Raw genomic sequence first — 17,597 nt, 5'->3', positions numbered from 1 at the left:
TTTGATTGTTCGCCTTTCCATTTATGTCTTTTTTCCTATGTTTGTAATTTGCTTCCGTATTTTGGGACCTTTGTTGTTTTCATTTCGTACTTTTGCTTCCGTTGTATTTCCTTTGCAAAAATTTGAATTTTAAGCAATTTCCTTTCCTTATGTGTTGTTCTTTTATTTCTTTTTGTATCGCCCCCCTTCGCAGTCTTCAATGACTAAAATGGGTAAAATTTTGACTCCTTGGAAACATAAGAACGACGCTTTTCGAGACAGTCAAACCAAAGTGGTTGCGACCGTCCAAGCATTAATTAGGACCATTAATAACGATGCTAGGGTTGAACATAATCGGCTATAAATACCAACCGTTAACTCACCCATTCATCAACTTGTTCTGAGTCCTCACGATGGAAAGGAAAAATACCAAACAGCCCATCGTTGAGAAGTCTCACTCTCAGCAAAGGAAGACAAAGGTGGAGATAACCACTTCGAATTCCACCCGTTCCCGAAGGGCTAAAGGAGTCAAAAAGGTGGAGATTATCGTTCTTTCCTCTGATACCTCTGATTCTGACAGCGCTGATGGGGATTACGTTTCGTTTCTGGAAACGTATGTTCCTCCCGAGCTTTCTTCTCATGCTTCTTCGTCGGGTGAAGAAGATGGATCCTGGATCACCGTGGAATCCAAGGTGACGCTTCCTGAGCCTGTGCAGAAGGATTCGGAATCTGAGTGATGGGACTTTTAGGACTAGTTTTTTTTTTGTAGCTTGGTTTCCCATCGTTGTACCTTTATTTTCCGCCATTAATAAAGATTCCTTTTCCTGTTTTGAACTGAATGTGTTGTTTTTTGTATTTTGCTTTTTGCCTTGGCCTTGAATTATCCCCTTTGGGCGCTGCCCCTGTTATCTTTGTTGCGCCTTAAAAGGCGAGTTTAACTTACTCTCGGCGAGATACTTGTTTCTGGCGAGACCGTTCCTTTAAAGGCGTTATTGTTGATTATCTGACGATAAATCTTCTCTAATTTATTCTCGAGATACGTGCTTTTGACACGTATGTGATCCGACGACGCGTGTGATATTACTTGTTCCAACTTTACAACTTCAGTTTAAACTACTAGAACTTTATAAGTAGGACTTCTATTCCTTCTTTCTTCTTTATTTCTTCTGCCAAATCTTCCACTCTCGTTACGCTTTCTTCTCCATCTTTCTGACGAATCTCCTCAACAGTTTTTATTTGGGGACGACTCCAATTCCTTGCTCGAAGTCTTCGTCAGTTTCTTAAGGTATTTCATCTCGTACCTTTCTTCTTTTCACTAATTAGGTCTGTCTTGAGTAGGAACCCTAATTTTCTGATTAGGTTTAGAAAGATGGTTATTTTGAGGGAGTTGGATGACAATGAGGGGAGGGTTCCTATTTCTTCTCCTGGTTTTCTCGAATGGGCGCAACAAGTTCGCGCCCACTATACTAGGGCTAACGGCGTTCTTAATAGCCGAGGGTTTTACTCGGAATTGTGGGGTTTTGATGTTGGGAGTAGTAGTAGTGATAGTGATAGTGATAGTAGTAGTAGTGATAGTGGTAATGACAGTGATTGCGTCATAATCTCCCCTTCCTCTTTCACAGGAAAGCGGAAGAATCTTTGTCGGGATCTGGTTGTTGCTGGTTATACTCCCGTCACCATGGAAGTTTCTTCAAAGTATACCAGTGTGGAAATGGTGAGGAGCTTTAGGAAAGCCGTCAAGCTTTCTGACCCCTCTCATGAAGACTCTATTATAACTGAGCCGGTCAGGGAGGACGAGTTTGTATTCTCTAAAAACGACACCCCGCCAGATTATTTCTACCTTTATACTGGCGTGATCCAACCCCTCAACATTTGGCTGCCTTTTACCCCCTTTGAGGCGGAGATGTTGAAGGTTCTTAATGTCGCCCCTACCCAACTTCATCCCAATAGTTGGGCCTTTATCAAAGCCTTCGAGGTAATGTGCTTAGGTTTTGAACTGAAGCCCTCAATTAGCGTCTTTTTCTCTTTCTACCACATAAAAAACTTAAAACCTCAAACTTTGGTCTCCCTTAGCAGTCAACCTAACCGTCGTCTCCTGAGTCTATATGCCTCCAACTTCAAGAACTTTAAGAATTCTTTCTTTCGGGTTCGCTGTGGCGATCAGCTCCCGGATTTGATGTATGATGAAGTAGAAGATCCTCTATTTCCCTTCTACTGGACCGATAACCCTAGGCTTATCAAGGGAGCCGTCTTTGAGGCCTTGAGTGATTTTGAACAAGATACCGTCAACTTCCTTGATTCCTATGCTCTCATGGATACCGCTGACATTCTTAGGTGTGAGGGTAATAGTGAAGCCTTGGAAGAGTATTTGCGTAAGTAATAAATTTGTATTTTTCTTCATTTGTTTAATGTTGATCTCGCCTTATTGCTAACTTGTGTTTCTTTGCCTCCCTTGTAGAGAGAATGAGAACTATCTCGAATGAGGAGAGACTAGCATTTTTGGCTAAAGCTCGCCAGCAGAAAGCCAATCCCGTCGTTGCTGTGAGCGACCCGTTGAAGCAGCTACAAGTGGAGGAAGCTGTTGCAAAAGAGGGGCGAAGTAAAAAGAAACATGATGGGCGGATCCGTGTCGAGATCCCAGGAAAAACAGCTTCTGGAGCAAAGGAAACCGAGGGTGTAGCTCCTCCTCCTCCCAAAAAGCAGAAGGTTGAGAGTGCCACTCAAACTGCCAAGGATGCTACCAAAGGCAAAGGCGTGGCTTCCAGTTCTTCTCAACCTTCCTCCCAAGACGCCGATGCCGCTGCTTCCCTTTCTTGGAGCTCTTTTGATCCTCTGGAGTTTATTGAGAGAGGAGTGACCATGGTGGGTGACATGACTCGCTTCACCAACACTTCAACAGAAGACTTGAGGAAAAAGGCTCTAGAGTACGAAGTCAAAGGTACTCTTCTCAATTATTTGCTGACAAACCGCCAGGAGCAAGAGGTTCTAGAGGCGAGGCGCAAAGTGAAGACGGTTGATGATAACCTTGCTGATATTGAGAAGAGGTATTCTGAGACCAAGGCGAAGCTGGAGGATGACATTCTAAAGCTGAAAAAAGAACAGGAGGGCGAGGCAGAGAGGTTGAAGAAGGATTATGAGGAGAAATTGGCGAAGGTTAAAGAAGGTTATGTCGCCTCCGAGGCCAAGCTCAAGGAGAATGCTGCTGCTCAAGATGAGAAGATTTCTAAACTTTCCAAAGAGAGGGATGAAGCGGTATTTTCTGCAGGGACCTTGGGCGAGGAGAAGGCCAGGTTGGAGAGTGATGTCACAGAGCTTCAACTCTATGCCGCTAGCCAATATGATGAAGGCTTTTCTTTTGCCATTGAGCAGGTCAAGCTTCTTTTCCCAGATCTCGATGCTAAGCGCCTAGGCGAAGCTGATGTGATGAATCAGATTGTTGATGGGAAACTCGTTCCTTATGTTCCTCCTCAGTGAATGCCTTTCTATTTTATTGTAATGGATTTTAATCTTGCCCTTCTGTGGCTTTTGTAGCTATTTTGTATGCCCTCTTGTGGCCTGAACATCTTGCCCTTTATTGGGTCTTTTATTAATTTCTTCATTTGTCTGATTTCCTTTCTTCATACTTTTGATATTACATTATGAGGTAACGCCTTCTATCATTCTTGCCTTGGAAACACTCACCCTTACACCTGCGATGTCTTAGACACTTTAAAATTGATTATGAATCATTTGGGAATAACTTTATACCTGTTGCCTTTTTGGCGATTGTAGCTGGTATGGCGATATGTCGCCTTGTTTCGCTGCATGACGAGCGATTTGGTTGTGTCCTTCTTGCTTTTAGAACCTTATGACTTGACGTTATGATGAATCGCCTTATTTTGACTATGTGTAAGCTTTGGTGGTGTTGATAATCCTGCCTTTCTTCGCTGTATATTTTCTTTTTCTGGCGCCCCCTACTCGTAAGGTTTACAGGTAACGCCAGGGCCTTTCAACCTTGGTTTATTTTCTGTTTTTGACGTACCCTACTCGTAAGGTTTACAGGTAACGCCAGGGCCTTTCAACCTTGGTTTATTTTTTGTTTTTGACGTACCCTACTCGTAAGGTTTACAGGGAACGCCAGGGCCTTTCAACCTTGGTTTATTTTCTGTTTTTGACGTACCCTACTCGTAAGGTTTACAGGTAACGCCAGGGCCTTTCAACCTTGGTTTATTTTCTGTTTTTGACGTACCCTACTCGTAAGGTTTACAGGTAACGCCAGGGCCTTTCAACCTTGGTTTATTTTCTGTTTCTGACGCCCCCTACGGGTGACGCCAAGGCCTCTCAACCCTGTTTTATTTTCTGTTTCTGACGCCCCCTACGGGTGACGCCAAGGCCTCTCAACCCTGGTTTATTTTCTGTTTTTGACGTACCCTACTCGTAAGGTTTACAGGTAACGCCAGGGCCTTTCAACCTTGGTTTATTTTCTGTTTCTGACGCCCCCTACGGGTGACGCCAAGGCCTCTCAACCCTGGTTTATTTTCTGTTTTTGACGTACCCTACTCGTAAGGTTTACAGGTAACGCCAGGGCCTTTCAACCTTGGTTTATTTTCTGTTTCTGACGCCCCCTACGGGTGACGCCAAGGCCTCTCAACCCTGGTTTATTTTCTGTTTTTGACGTACCCTACTCGTAAGGTTTACAGGTAACGCCAGGGCCTTTCAACCCTGTTTTATTTTCTGTTTCTGACGCCCCCTACGGGTGACGCCAAGGCCTCTCAACCCTGGTTTATTTTCTGTTTTTGACGTACCCTACTCGTAAGGTTTACAGGTAACGCCAGGGCCTTTCAACCTTGGTTTATTTTATGTTTCTGACGCCCCCTACGGGTGACGCCAAGGCCTCTCAACCCTGGTTTATTTTCTATTTTTGACGTACCCTACTCGTAAGGTTTACAGGTAACGCCAGGGCCTTTCAACCCTGTTTTATTTTCTGTTTCTGACGCCCCCTACGGGTGACGCCAAGGCCTCTCAACCCTGGTTTATTTTCTGTTTTTGATGTACCCTACTCGTAAGGTTTGCAGGTAACGCCAGGGCCTTTCAACCTTGTTTTATTTTCTGTTTCTAACGCCCCCTATGGATGACGCCAAGGCCTCTCAACCCTGTTTTATTTTCTGTTTCTGACGCCCCCTACTTCTTGAACCAGAGCTGAACTTAAGGCTCTATCCGAAACGGCAAGATAAAGGTAAAGGGTATTACCTGGTAATGGGCGCGTCAAGATGGGCGGCGACGCTAAGAATTCCTTTAGTTGTCTGAAGGCTTCTTCACATTCGGGCGTCCAAGAGAATCTTTCATTTTTCCTGAGAGATGTGAAGAAGTGAAAACCTTTCTCGCCCGCGCATGATAGGAATCTGGATAATGCCGCTATTCTGCCTGTCAATGTTTGGACCTCTTTCACGGATGTAGGGCTTCTCATGTCTATGATGGCTTGACATTTTTCAGGATTGGCTTCTATACCCCTGTTGGTGAGCATAAAACCTAGGAATTTTCCTGCTTGCACCCCGAAGGAACACTTCGCTGGGTTTAACCTCATGTTGTACTTTCTTCCATAAGATCTTCATCATGGCGATTCTCTTCGGAGGTTTTCACTACCATGTCGTCAATGTACACTTCCAGGTTCTTCCCTATTTGCTCCGAGAATACCCTGTCCATCAACCTTTGATATGTTGCTCCCGCGTTCTTCAACCCAAAAGGCATAACGTTGTAAAAATAATTGCAGGTATTCGACATAAAGGCAGTATGGCAGGCGTCTGTGGGGTTCATCTTTATTTGATTATACCCGGAGTAAGCGTCCATGAAGCTCAACATCTTACATCCTGAAGCGCCATCAATCAACCTGTCTATGTTGGGCAAAGGATATGGGTCTTTGGGACATGCCTTATTCAGATCCGTAAAATCTACGCACATTCTCCACTTTCCGCTGGCTTTTTTTACCATGACGACATTTGCTAACCACGAGGGGTATTTTATTTCTTCGATGAATCCAGCCTCTTTTAGTTTCTCTACTTCTTCAGCTATTGCACCTCGCCTTTCTTCTCCAACCTTTCTTTTTCTTTGGGAGACTGGTTTAGTGCTGGGCGATATTGATAGTTTATGGGTGATTACCCCTTCATCTACCCCTTCAGCGTTATCTTTCAGGATTTTGATGATTCTTCTTCTCTCCTGGTCGGATAACGCCGTTCCTAGACTGGTTGTCTGGTGTGGGTGTTCGCCGATTTGGACTTGCTCCAGGTCTTCTATAGGGCTCACCCTTCTGTCTTGAAATTCTTCTCTGGGATCCATGTCTGAATTTTCAATGACGTTTATACCGCCCGGAACTGTGGCTTGTCTTCTTTCGGGTACTCCACTTGCAATGGAGGCTCTATGTCTTATCTTTAGGCTGGACTCGTAACATTTTTTGGCGAGTATCTGATCGCCTCTAACTGTTCCTACTTCTCCGTTATCGAGAGGGTATTTAATTGCTAGGTATAGGGTGGACATGGCCGCCCCCAAGGTGTTGAAAGCGGGTCTTCCTATGATAATGTTGTAGGAGGTGAACGGCGTTTTGACTACCAAATATCGCACTTTGATGGTTTTGGCGTTACTCCCCTCTCCAAAGGTAGTGAGTAATGAGGCGTAGCCCATTACGTCTACCTGCTCCCCGGAAAACCCAACTAAGGCTCCCGCGTATGGCTGCAATTGCTCCTCCGCTAATTGCATGGCCTTGAAGGCTTCCCAGTACATAATATCTGCTGAGCTTCCTGAGTCAATCAGTACTCTCTTTACGTCACAGTTCAGGATTTGGACTTGTATTACCAATGGGTCATCATCATGAGGCGCTACCTCCAGTCCATCCTTTGCAGTGAATGCCAAATCCGGAACGTCGAGTGGTTGCGGTTGTCTCACGAGGTATATCTCTGAGATGGCTCGGCGCACATATCTTTTCCTTGCTGAGCTTGACTCACCTCCTCCTGAGAATCCCCCCGCTATTGTATTCACAGAGATCCTTTCCTTTGGAGGCTCTTTACTTGGCCCCGGAGTATCTCGTGGCTCTTGCCTGGGGATTTTGGGCACGACGACCCGGCCTTGCGCTGCATCGTCAATGAACCTCCGGAGGTGTCCGCTTTTAATCAGTTCTTCGATCAAATCTCTGAGGCGGAAGCACTTTTCCGTAGAATGACCTCTGCACCTGTGGGAGGCGCACCAGGCGTTGTCATTGAGCCCCAAGGGGATACCGTTGGTTCTTTTGGGAGGGAGATTTGCCAAACCACTGGCAAGAATTTCGTTTAACACATAAACTTTTGAAGCATTTAATGGCGTAAACTCTTCATTGGCGGGGTGATTCCTGAACTCTCTCCTTGGCGGTTGATGGTAGGGCTTACCATGGTGCCTTTGCCATGGGTCTCCTTGATGATTTCCCGTTTTTGGTCGCGGGTGTTCTGGCGCTTTAGTAGCACGGCCCACATATTCCCTCTCCTTGGCGTCTCTTTGCCTTTTCTCGGCGTTACTTTCTTCGCCCTTTATGTAACACTCCGCTCTCTTGTTTACCTCCTGCATTGATGAGGCTGGTTTTTGGGCTAAGGATTCGTTGAAGTGTCCTGCTTTTAGCCCATTGTGGAAGGCCGCTACGAACATCTCCTGGTTTGGATTTGAGACCTTAATGGTGGCCTCGCTAAATCTGGCCAGAAAACTGCGCAACGATTCGCCGTGGTTTTGGCGAATGGAGAAAAGGCTAGTTGATGTGACTTTCACGTGTTTCGATCCGGCGAACTGGTGAATGAATTTTTTATGAAAATCAGCATAACTTTCTATTGAATTCCTTGGAAGGTTCATGTACCAACGTAAGGCTACATCCTTGAAGGTACCGGCTAGTAGTTTACATTTCAGATGCTCCGGAGCATTGATTATGGCAGTTTGTGTTCCAATTGCCATCAGATGCTCTCGAGGGTCAGTTTTTCCGTCAAAGGTAGGGAGGTGGGGAACCTTAATTGCTTCCAAGACTTGGGTATCCCATAAGTGCTGTGCCAGAGGCTGTACGTCCATGACGCTCTCTCCTTCCTCCTCCTCTGAAATCATATTCGCTTTTTCTTTCTCATGTGTTCTTTCGGCTTCGATGGCCGCAATCTGGGTCTGTAAGCGCCGTATTTCTACGACGGCGGCTTGCAAGGTGTTAACGCTAGAATTATCGTTATTTCCGTGTTCTCCAGCCATGTGGAAATGTTTGATTTTTCGTCTAGTTTTGTGTGGTAGGCTGGGATCAAATGATTTTACCGCAGCCCCACGGTGGGCGCCAAAATGTTCTGGTAAAAACTCAAAGGGGGTTGTATTACTGATTAAATGATGTGATTACACTTGGTTCAATCCCAACAACCCTGGGAGTTTATAAGTCAGATGAAGCTCTCCTTTACGAATGAAAGTATGAAGCTATTTATAGACCGCTTAGTCTTCTTCTCCAAGCTAAGATTCCTAAAAATCCGATCTTTAACGTCTTCTTCGGTGATGCCGCGTGAAAGTAGGGATGGTAACCTTGGTCTCCAAGCTATGGCGGTTGCGGGAAGTTGGTCTCTTCCTTCCCAAGTCAGCTGCTAACGCAGGGAAGAAAAAGATATTTATAATAATACAGAATCCAACTTCCGGGCGTTGTCACGTGATTGTTGGTCACGCCTTGGCTATGTGTCGCCTAGTGGGTGTTTAGGGCTTGCTGGATTTGGGCCTATCTTCCTTCTTATATTAATTGGGCTTGCTGGATATGTCTCTAAGCCCATTGCCCAGTCCAATTATATTGTACGATATTTGTTGTCGCGAATGTTTTGAGTGATTTTTAATCATCGGGCCACATGAGACACTTGTTTATCTTAGTAATTGTCTGCCCTTTGCACAATTCTAACACATGAAATTGGATATGGATTCTTTACATTTAAAATATCACGCATTTACTCGGTTCATTTGAGATTAGACGTCCGAGATCAATAATGCATCACACACGTAGAGTGGTTCGTGGTCATGTCTTACACAAATTACACTATTCCTGTTTTTATAAAGGGTGAGGTCCCAATGTGGATCCCCGTGTCTTAGTGCAGTTGTCAATTTTAACAACACCAATTAATTAAAAGTAATGTACAAGTATATATATTGCATTCTCTTATTAGATCGACGCTCTTGTTTGGGTCCATTTCAATTTAAATTTAGATCTAATCAATCAAATAAGCCACCACCCCACCATATATATAAAATAAACTGAGCAGGTTAATTATGCATATCAAACGATTGCAATGGATTAATAAGCATACCTACACGTTAACAAATATAATTTTAACTTTATTTAGAGATTTATGTGAGACAAACTATTAATCAAAAGGGTACTTTTGAATTATAACACTAATAGGACAGATATCAGGACAAACATTGGGTCGGAAATATTATAAACTTGATTATCATAAACATAGCAATGGCCTCTTGCTAAATGCTACCCTTTCTTAAAATAAATCTCACGATTGCTAAATTTCACGTTTGAATTCGTGCGGAGCAAACAAACCTCACCATTGCTTGCTTTGGTGTTAGAAGATATTTGATTAGTTTCGTGAGCGACATCACATTATATATGTAGGGGTCGGATTCGAACCGTAGATACATTACTTATTCACCTTAAGAGTGTAATTTCGGCTATTTAACAAAAAAAAAAAGATATTTGATTTAAATTTTGATTTTAGTCCAAAATCTCACCATTGCTATTTAGAAAGGATTACAAATTTGTAAAAATTAGGAGGAAAAAAAACATTTTAACTTATGAATAATGAATGGTTACTACCAAATCCGCAAATTGGGGCACGAGGCCATACGTGATACCATTTCATTGGCCTCATAAAGTGAGAGAACTATTCCAATTTGGATTTTATCATACCATTTGGCTCCCACCCATAATATCCTCAATATCACGAAGAGGGCCAAATAGTTTACATGGGAGTTTGGGTAATGTGATCACTCTAGCTTACAATTTACTTATTATTGTTGCATGTGTGGAAATGAATTATAACCTTATAGTAATTATCGTCACTATAATCAGAAAATTTTATAATTTTGTTACTATAGTAACTAGTAATAAGCATTTTGCACACCTATTAGAGGATGCCATGTGCATCAACATAGCAATGGGGACCAATATAGCACTGAGCTAGCTTCCTTTTATTTTTGCCTTATAAATGTGTATACTAAATACATGAAGGTTCCTTTACATCTCTTGCTTCTTTATCTTGCATTAAAGAATTAAGCTTAAAGTGAGATGAGAGGCATCCTAAGTTAGTATATAACCAAAAAGACAACTATACTTTTCCCATCTCAATAAATGGTAGGGCTTTGAGGGGTTTTCAATAAGATGTAGTATCTAGCTTTTTATCCTCTCTTTTTGTTAGGAATTTGGAATTTTCAACTTTTGGTGGCCATATGACAAGGATGAGGAGCGACCCATATTGAAAATTCATATCTTTTTGTTGTAAAATTAACCATATTCTCGTGGTGTGGCTGCTAAAAGTTATATCAAGGTTGGGCCCTTGAGGGTTAAAGATTCAAAAGTGAGAATTATGCGAGTTTCCAATATAGGGTTTTTGTGAATGCAAGAGATATAGCATTACTCTCAAGTTCGTTTGATGCACTCATTGTCCCCATTCCCATAACACATATATCATTTATGCATGATTTGGATCATCTCTAATTTTTCCTAATGTTTTTTCTCTAATTTTGCTCAAGAAAGATCAGATCATCTATTTAAGATTAGACGATCCAGATATAAAACAGTCATACAATCTAATTAAATCTCTTTTATATTTGAACTGTTTGATCTTAATCAAACGATCGAATCTTCTATGACTGCAATTTTTATTTTTGTAATGTCACGTACACTTTAATCTTTGGCTATTATATGGTACACTGATGATCGTTTTAAACATTTTGGAGGTTATGTTCTAATTTTAAAAATTGAATCATTAATAAATAAAAAGAAAGTGCAATTTTAATATAATTAGAAATTATTTCAAAATATTATATTTTGCCAAATGAAATGCAAAAACTCAAACTACTTTAATTAAAAAACAAATTAACAAACAAAAATTTATTTAAATTTAAATTGTAAGTAGCATTCCAATATGTGGGAAAGGAACAAGGAGTAATTGAGCCCCATAATGAAAAAGTACAAACACCAATTGAGGGATGTATGAATAGAAATAGGAGAATAAAATTATGACGCACTAAATTTTTTTAGGCCATTTACTAAGGGTCGTGCTGCACTTGCACAAAGTTTGATCATAGATAATACAGTATTAATGAAGAAGCATTTTAATTCAGTGTAGATAGTTTCAACTTGGCGTGTGCGGATGCTTTAAATTGGTCTGAAAAAATCGATTGAAAGTAATTTTTAAACCAATTGTTTCGAATCTTGAAAAAAATACCTAAGAGTGTGTTTCTAATTCAAATGATTGTATAATTATTTTGAAAGTGGTTTGATGAAACCATTTTTTTATATCATTCTTTTTTATTATGTTGGATGAAGGATGCCCGTAAGTATTGCTATATCATCTTCCTAGTGTAAATCACCTTTTGGGAATTACTGCTAAGGAACTCATGGAGAGAATTGTGTTCTCTGCCCAAGCAGAAGGTGACCATCATGCAATGCCACGAAAACCTCCAGAAAAAATAAACCAAATCAAAGAAACTCCTCGAATCTCTTTCCGTGACAAGCTACTAGGAGAGAGCCTTGCTGTTCCTAAATCACATGAAAAAGTTGATCTTATTGCACAACAACTTGTGCGTATTGAGCATGAAGGAGGAAATAGATTGCTACCTAAGGTCTACCTTGATGACAAGGTTTTCAAGGGAATGTGCTCTTCATGGACCGATGCAATTATGGTGAAGTTGTTGGGTAAGACCTTGGGAAACAAAGGCATGAAGGATCGCCTCCAAAAAATTTGGAAGCTATTAGGTGGGTTTGAGATCCACGATGTTGACAATGGCTTCTATACAGTTAAGTTTGATATCGCTGCGGATAAGGAGAAGGTGGTATCAGAAGGACCTTGGATGATATCCGATCACTATCTTGCGGTGTCCCACTGGAGCCCGGACTTTATCTCTCCAGAAGCTAAGGTTGAGCGTACTTTGGTTTGGATCAGGTTCCCTGGCCTTAATCTTGTGTATTATGATGAAAGAGGTAGATTTGCGCGCATATGTATTGAGATTATTTGGTTGAATGGGTATTGGTACAAGGTAGAATATGAAGGTCTTCATATTATTTGCTCAACGTGTCGAAGATATGGCCATCATGCAAGAAATTGTACTCACAAACCAGTGCAGCCATCAACCACAACCATCATTCAGCCGGAGAAATCCCGAAAAGTTGGAGACGAAGCAATTAATGTGGCCGCGGAAATGTTGGATAAAATTACTGTAAGTGACAATTGTGTTAAAGATGAGAATAATGAGCCTTTAATGTTATCAAATAGCAATAATAAGGAGAATAACGTGCAGTCCGATATCCATGGAGACTGGATGGTAGTTACAAGAAAAAAGAAAAGAAATAAGCCAGCTGTCACTCCAAATAGAAACATTGGCAATTATAGTACGAATCCAAAGTCAAATGGTAAGGTAAATAGTACTATAACTACCAAGAAAAAAAAAATGGTATGGAAAATCAAAAGATTGGCCCAGCCCACTTCACTATGGGTTTGGATGATAGCTTTCAAAAAAATAGGGGAAAAAAAATAAAAGATCTCATGATATGGTGGCCCAACATACGAACCAAGAAAGTGATAATCCCCTTCTCAGGATTGCGATGAACAGTAACAACAAACCACCGATGACAGCTATTACAGCAGCGCGAACTCCGCCAATAGCTCATGGGACGACGCGTCCACCACCGGTAGTTAATGGGGCGGAGCTACAACCGCCGAGTCCATCGGAGCGGCTACATGGGACGAGTTCCTCAGTGCATCAATCAGCGGCGAATTCTTCGACGAATCAAATAGCAGCGAATCATCTCTTGAACAATAATCTGAACAAGGATGGAGTGGAGAATGATTCACAAGCAAATGATGTTGAAGTTGTGTATGAAACTCAAAACATGGAGGATGAGAACATGCTCACTTAGTCTCGTAATGTTTTTTTTGTTACTTCAGCTTTTTGTTTCTTATGTTAGTGTTTAATGATGTGAGTGTGCTCTCTTGGAATGTTAGGGGAGCTAACAATTCTAAGACTAAAAGATACTTAAAAGAGTTGGTTAGAAGCAAACAACCCACTTTTATTGTGCTAGTTGAAACTCATTCTCCTTTCAACAATATGAAGATGTTTTGGGATCAAATTGGGTATTCTAAGGTTGCAATAGTTGAAGCCCAAGGGCATGCGGGAGGAATTTGGATTTTACAACAAGTTGGGAACAATTACATTGTACAAGTGGAGGATGTGCACAATAATGCAATTACCTTTAGCATTAGTCTAGGTCAACAAAAATGGTATTGTACAGGTATTTACGCCAGCCCAAACTTTGTTACTCGTACTCAATTTTGGCAGCATCTAATCAATCTGAATACTACTGTGAATGGTCATTGGCTTGTCATAGGGGATTTCAATGAGATTATATCCCCTCATGTACAAAGAGGTGGTAATTTCTATCAACATAGAGCTGATGGTTTAATTGTTGTTATGAATAATTGCAATTTCATTGATTTGGACAATGTTGGTGGCAAATTTACTTGGCATAGAAATCGCAGAGGTCTCCAAATCATGGCAAAGAAACTGGATAGAGGGATGGTCAACTTACAATGGCGCTTAAGCTTTCCAGAAGCATTCATTGAGACCCTTTGTAGAGCTAACTCAGATCATAATCCTCTTTTTCTTAGGTGTGGAGGACTCCCTTTGGCTAGAGGTACTAAACCCTTTAGATTTGAGGCGGCTTGGATTAATCACGCCGATTATGAACATTTGGTGAATAATGCTTGGTTTTCTGAGAGAGGTTGTATTGTATCCGCACTTAATAAAGTTAAGGATGAGTCCATTACTTTTAACAAGGAAGTTTTTGGAAACATCTTTAAGCAAAAAAGAGACATTGAAAATAGACTTAAAGGAATTCAAAATACCTTAGAGAGAGTTGATTCGGTTAGACTTGTCATTCTTGAGCAACAACTTCTACAAGATTTGGATCAAATTCTTTTTCAAGAAGAAGTCCTTTGGTACCAAAAATCGAGAGAGAAATGGATCAAGTTTGGAGACAAGAATACTAAGTTCTTTCATGCTCAAACTATCATAAGGAGGAAGAGAAATAGAATTCATGGGCTTCACTTACCTTGTGGTACTTGGTGTATTGATCACAACATTCTTCAAGAGGAGGCCAACAAGTATTTTAAGAAGTTATTTTGTTCTGATCATGGTACCCAGACAACACCTTTTATTGTGAATAATGTACCTCATTTCAACCAAACTGAAGTTGATTCTCTGGCCATGCATGTTACAAAGGAGGAGGTTCTGAATGCTCTTAACCAAATGCACCCCTTGAAGTCCCCTGGATCTGACGGCTTTCAAGGAATCTTCTTTAGACAATATTGGCACATTATTGGTGATGACATCTATAACGTGGTAAGCCAAGCATTCGAAACAGGTTCTTTCAATCCTTGTCTTGCTGAGACTCTCTTAGTTCTTATTCCAAAAATTGATTGTCCTAAGCATTTTAAAGACTTTAGACCTATTAGTTTGTGTAATACTATCTACAAGCTAATTACTAAAGTGTTGGTTAATAGATTGAGACCTCCGTTGGATAGCAATATTGGCCCTTTTCAAAGTAGTTTCCTCCCTGGGAGGGGAACTTGTGATAATGTTATAGTCCTCCAAGAGATAATTCATTCAATGCATAAATCTAAAAAGAAAAAAGGTGATGTTGCTTACAAAATAGATTTAGAAAAGGCTTATGACCATGTTAGTTGGGATTATCTGAGGTGTTGCCTTCAGGATTTTGGCTTCCCGTCCATCACTATTAATTTAATCATGCATTGTGTCTCTGCTTCTTCTTTGTCTTTGATTTGGAATGGTAAACGTCTTCCAAATTTTGCTCCCACTAGAGGCCTTAGACAAGGGGATCCTTTATCCCCATATCTTTTTGTTATTTGTATGGAAAAGTTGTCTCTAACCATATCTGATGCTGTGCTTAATAACTCTTGGAAGACTATACAAGTGTCAAAAAATGGACCGAGATTTTCTCACCTTTTCTTTGCAGATGATGTTCTCTTGTTTTCTAAAGCAACCTGTGCTCAAGGAAGGCTTATGGCTGAGATTTTTAACAAGTTTAGTAATGCATCAGGACTGAATATCAACTGTTCCAAATCCAGGGGTCTCTATTCTGTTGGGGTACCTAGAAGAAAGATTGAAAAAATGACAAGTTTGTCCTCTATCAGAAACACAAATTCCTTGAGTAAATACTTAGGGTTCCCTATGATCACTGGCATAGTAAAAAAGCAGGACTTTAACTTCATTTTGGATAAGTTAAATTCTAGACTAGCTTCTTGGAAGAACAAGCTCCTCAATAAACCAGGAAGATTGGCTTTAGCTACATCCGTGTTAAATTCCATTCCCACTTACTATATGCAAATTAGCTGGCTGCCTACAGGGATATGCTCTCAAATTGACATGATGACAAGAAAATTCATTTGGCAAGGCAACACCAATAAAGGTATCCACCTGGTTGGTTGGCATCAGGTTACTCAATCCAAAAAAGATGGGGGCCTCGGAGTGCGAATTGCAAGAGATGCTAATACTGCAATGTTGGGGAAGTTAGTGTGGGATATCCAACATAATGCTAATAAGCCTTGGGTCAACATGATAACAGAGAAATATTTGTGTAATAAATATTTGTTAATTTCTGATACGTCCAATGGCTCTCCAGTTTAGAATGCGATTTGTAAAGCTAAAAATGTTCTAAGGGATGGTTATTGCTTTAGAGTCGGGAATGGTAGCTCATTATTCTGGTATGCCCCTTGGTTCTCTAATGAGCCTCTCTGTAAGCTTGTTGATTATGTGGCTATTCATGATACGCAAACTCAAATTAAAGACTTGTACTATCATGATTGTTGGCATTTGAATCAATTATATACGCCGGTCCCTGCTTCCTTACAAGCTTCTATCATAAAGTGTGAGTTAATATTGAACACCTCTACTCCTGATTGTTTCATTTGGAAAGGGAACTTAGATGGTAACTACACTGCAGCTGCTGGATATAGGTGGTTGTAATTGACAAAAAGAGAAATTGTGATCCTCATAAGTCTTGGCTTTGGATTTGGAAGCTTCTTGCCCCTGAAAAAAATCAAGTTTTTTATTTGGTGTGCTTGTCATCATTCCATACCTACTCTTGATTTGCTGAATAATAGAAATATTTTTCCTTCTAATATTTGTCCTAGATGTTCTAATCATGTTGAAACCATCTTTCACTGCCTCCGAGACTGTGTTGTGGCTAAATCTATATGGCATAGCCTTGGTTTTACGAATTCTAGTTTCTTTGGCAATATGATTATTGATGATTGGTTGCATTTGAATGCTACTGGTCCCTTGCATAATTTATTCTTAGCTGGTCTGTGGTGGAATTGGAGAGCTAGAAATATTGTTTGTGTGGGAAAAGACACCATTCATTTATTCCAAATTGTGGCTGAAGTTAGAAGACTTGCTTCCCTGTTGTTGAATTGCTTTCCCTCTCCTATGGATTCTCAAATTACTCCTAAGTTGGTTTCTTGTGACGCAGTACGGAAGCGTGAAGGAAAAGCAAGAGCTAATCCTATTAGATAAAGGTTCTGGAATCCACCAGATTTCTGGAATCCACCAGAAAGAGTAACTAATCTAGAATTCACTAGACTTCCGAAATCCACCAGAAGGAGTAATTTGGAGTCCACCAAATTCGAGAAAAATCTGTGTGTTTTATTAAATCAAAAAGTTGCCTTCAAGGCTACAATAATTTAGTTTATATAGGAGTGAAAAATAAAATTAACAAATCTCCTAAAAGATTGTAAAAATAAAAACAACAAACCTAGCTAAATAAAAATTACAAATCTACCTAAAATATAAAAATAACTAACCTAGGTGAAATATAAAAATAAGAAATCAACCTAAAATATAATAAAACTAAATCTAACTAAAATAATAATATACAGAAGAAATCCTCCTACATCAGTCTCCTCTACCTCAAAAGAACTCGACCCCGAGTTCTCGTTTTGATAAAGAGCTTCCTTTGCAGGTTGACTCCTCCAATGAACAAGAGACCACCCTCCTGGATCCCATTGAATGAAGTGAGAGGACCTGTCTCGTGTCAACACATCCAAATGACCACCGGGGTTCCATTGCTCAAAGATAGCACACAAAATTGGAAATTTATCACAAAAGGGTATTTGACCCAACTCGGTTAACATGCTTGAGTTAGTGCCGAAACCATAAGATTTAAGGTAAAACCCGAATGAAACCCGATCTACAAGCAAATCATTGAGTTCAATGTGACGGCTGTGATGCGGCGGTTTTGCTGTGATGGAATTCGCTGCATGCATCCTAGTGTCCGGAGGTTCTAGTGGCGGTGAGGTTGTTGCCGGATTTCGCACAAA

The sequence above is a fragment of the Trifolium pratense genome, linkage group LG7 (genome assembly GCF_020283565.1).
Source record: "Trifolium pratense cultivar HEN17-A07 linkage group LG7, ARS_RC_1.1, whole genome shotgun sequence".
NCBI classification, from domain to species: Eukaryota; Viridiplantae; Streptophyta; class Magnoliopsida; order Fabales; family Fabaceae; genus Trifolium; species Trifolium pratense.
The sequence above is the reverse complement of the archived record's forward strand: the minus strand, read 5'-3'. Positions refer to the sequence as shown.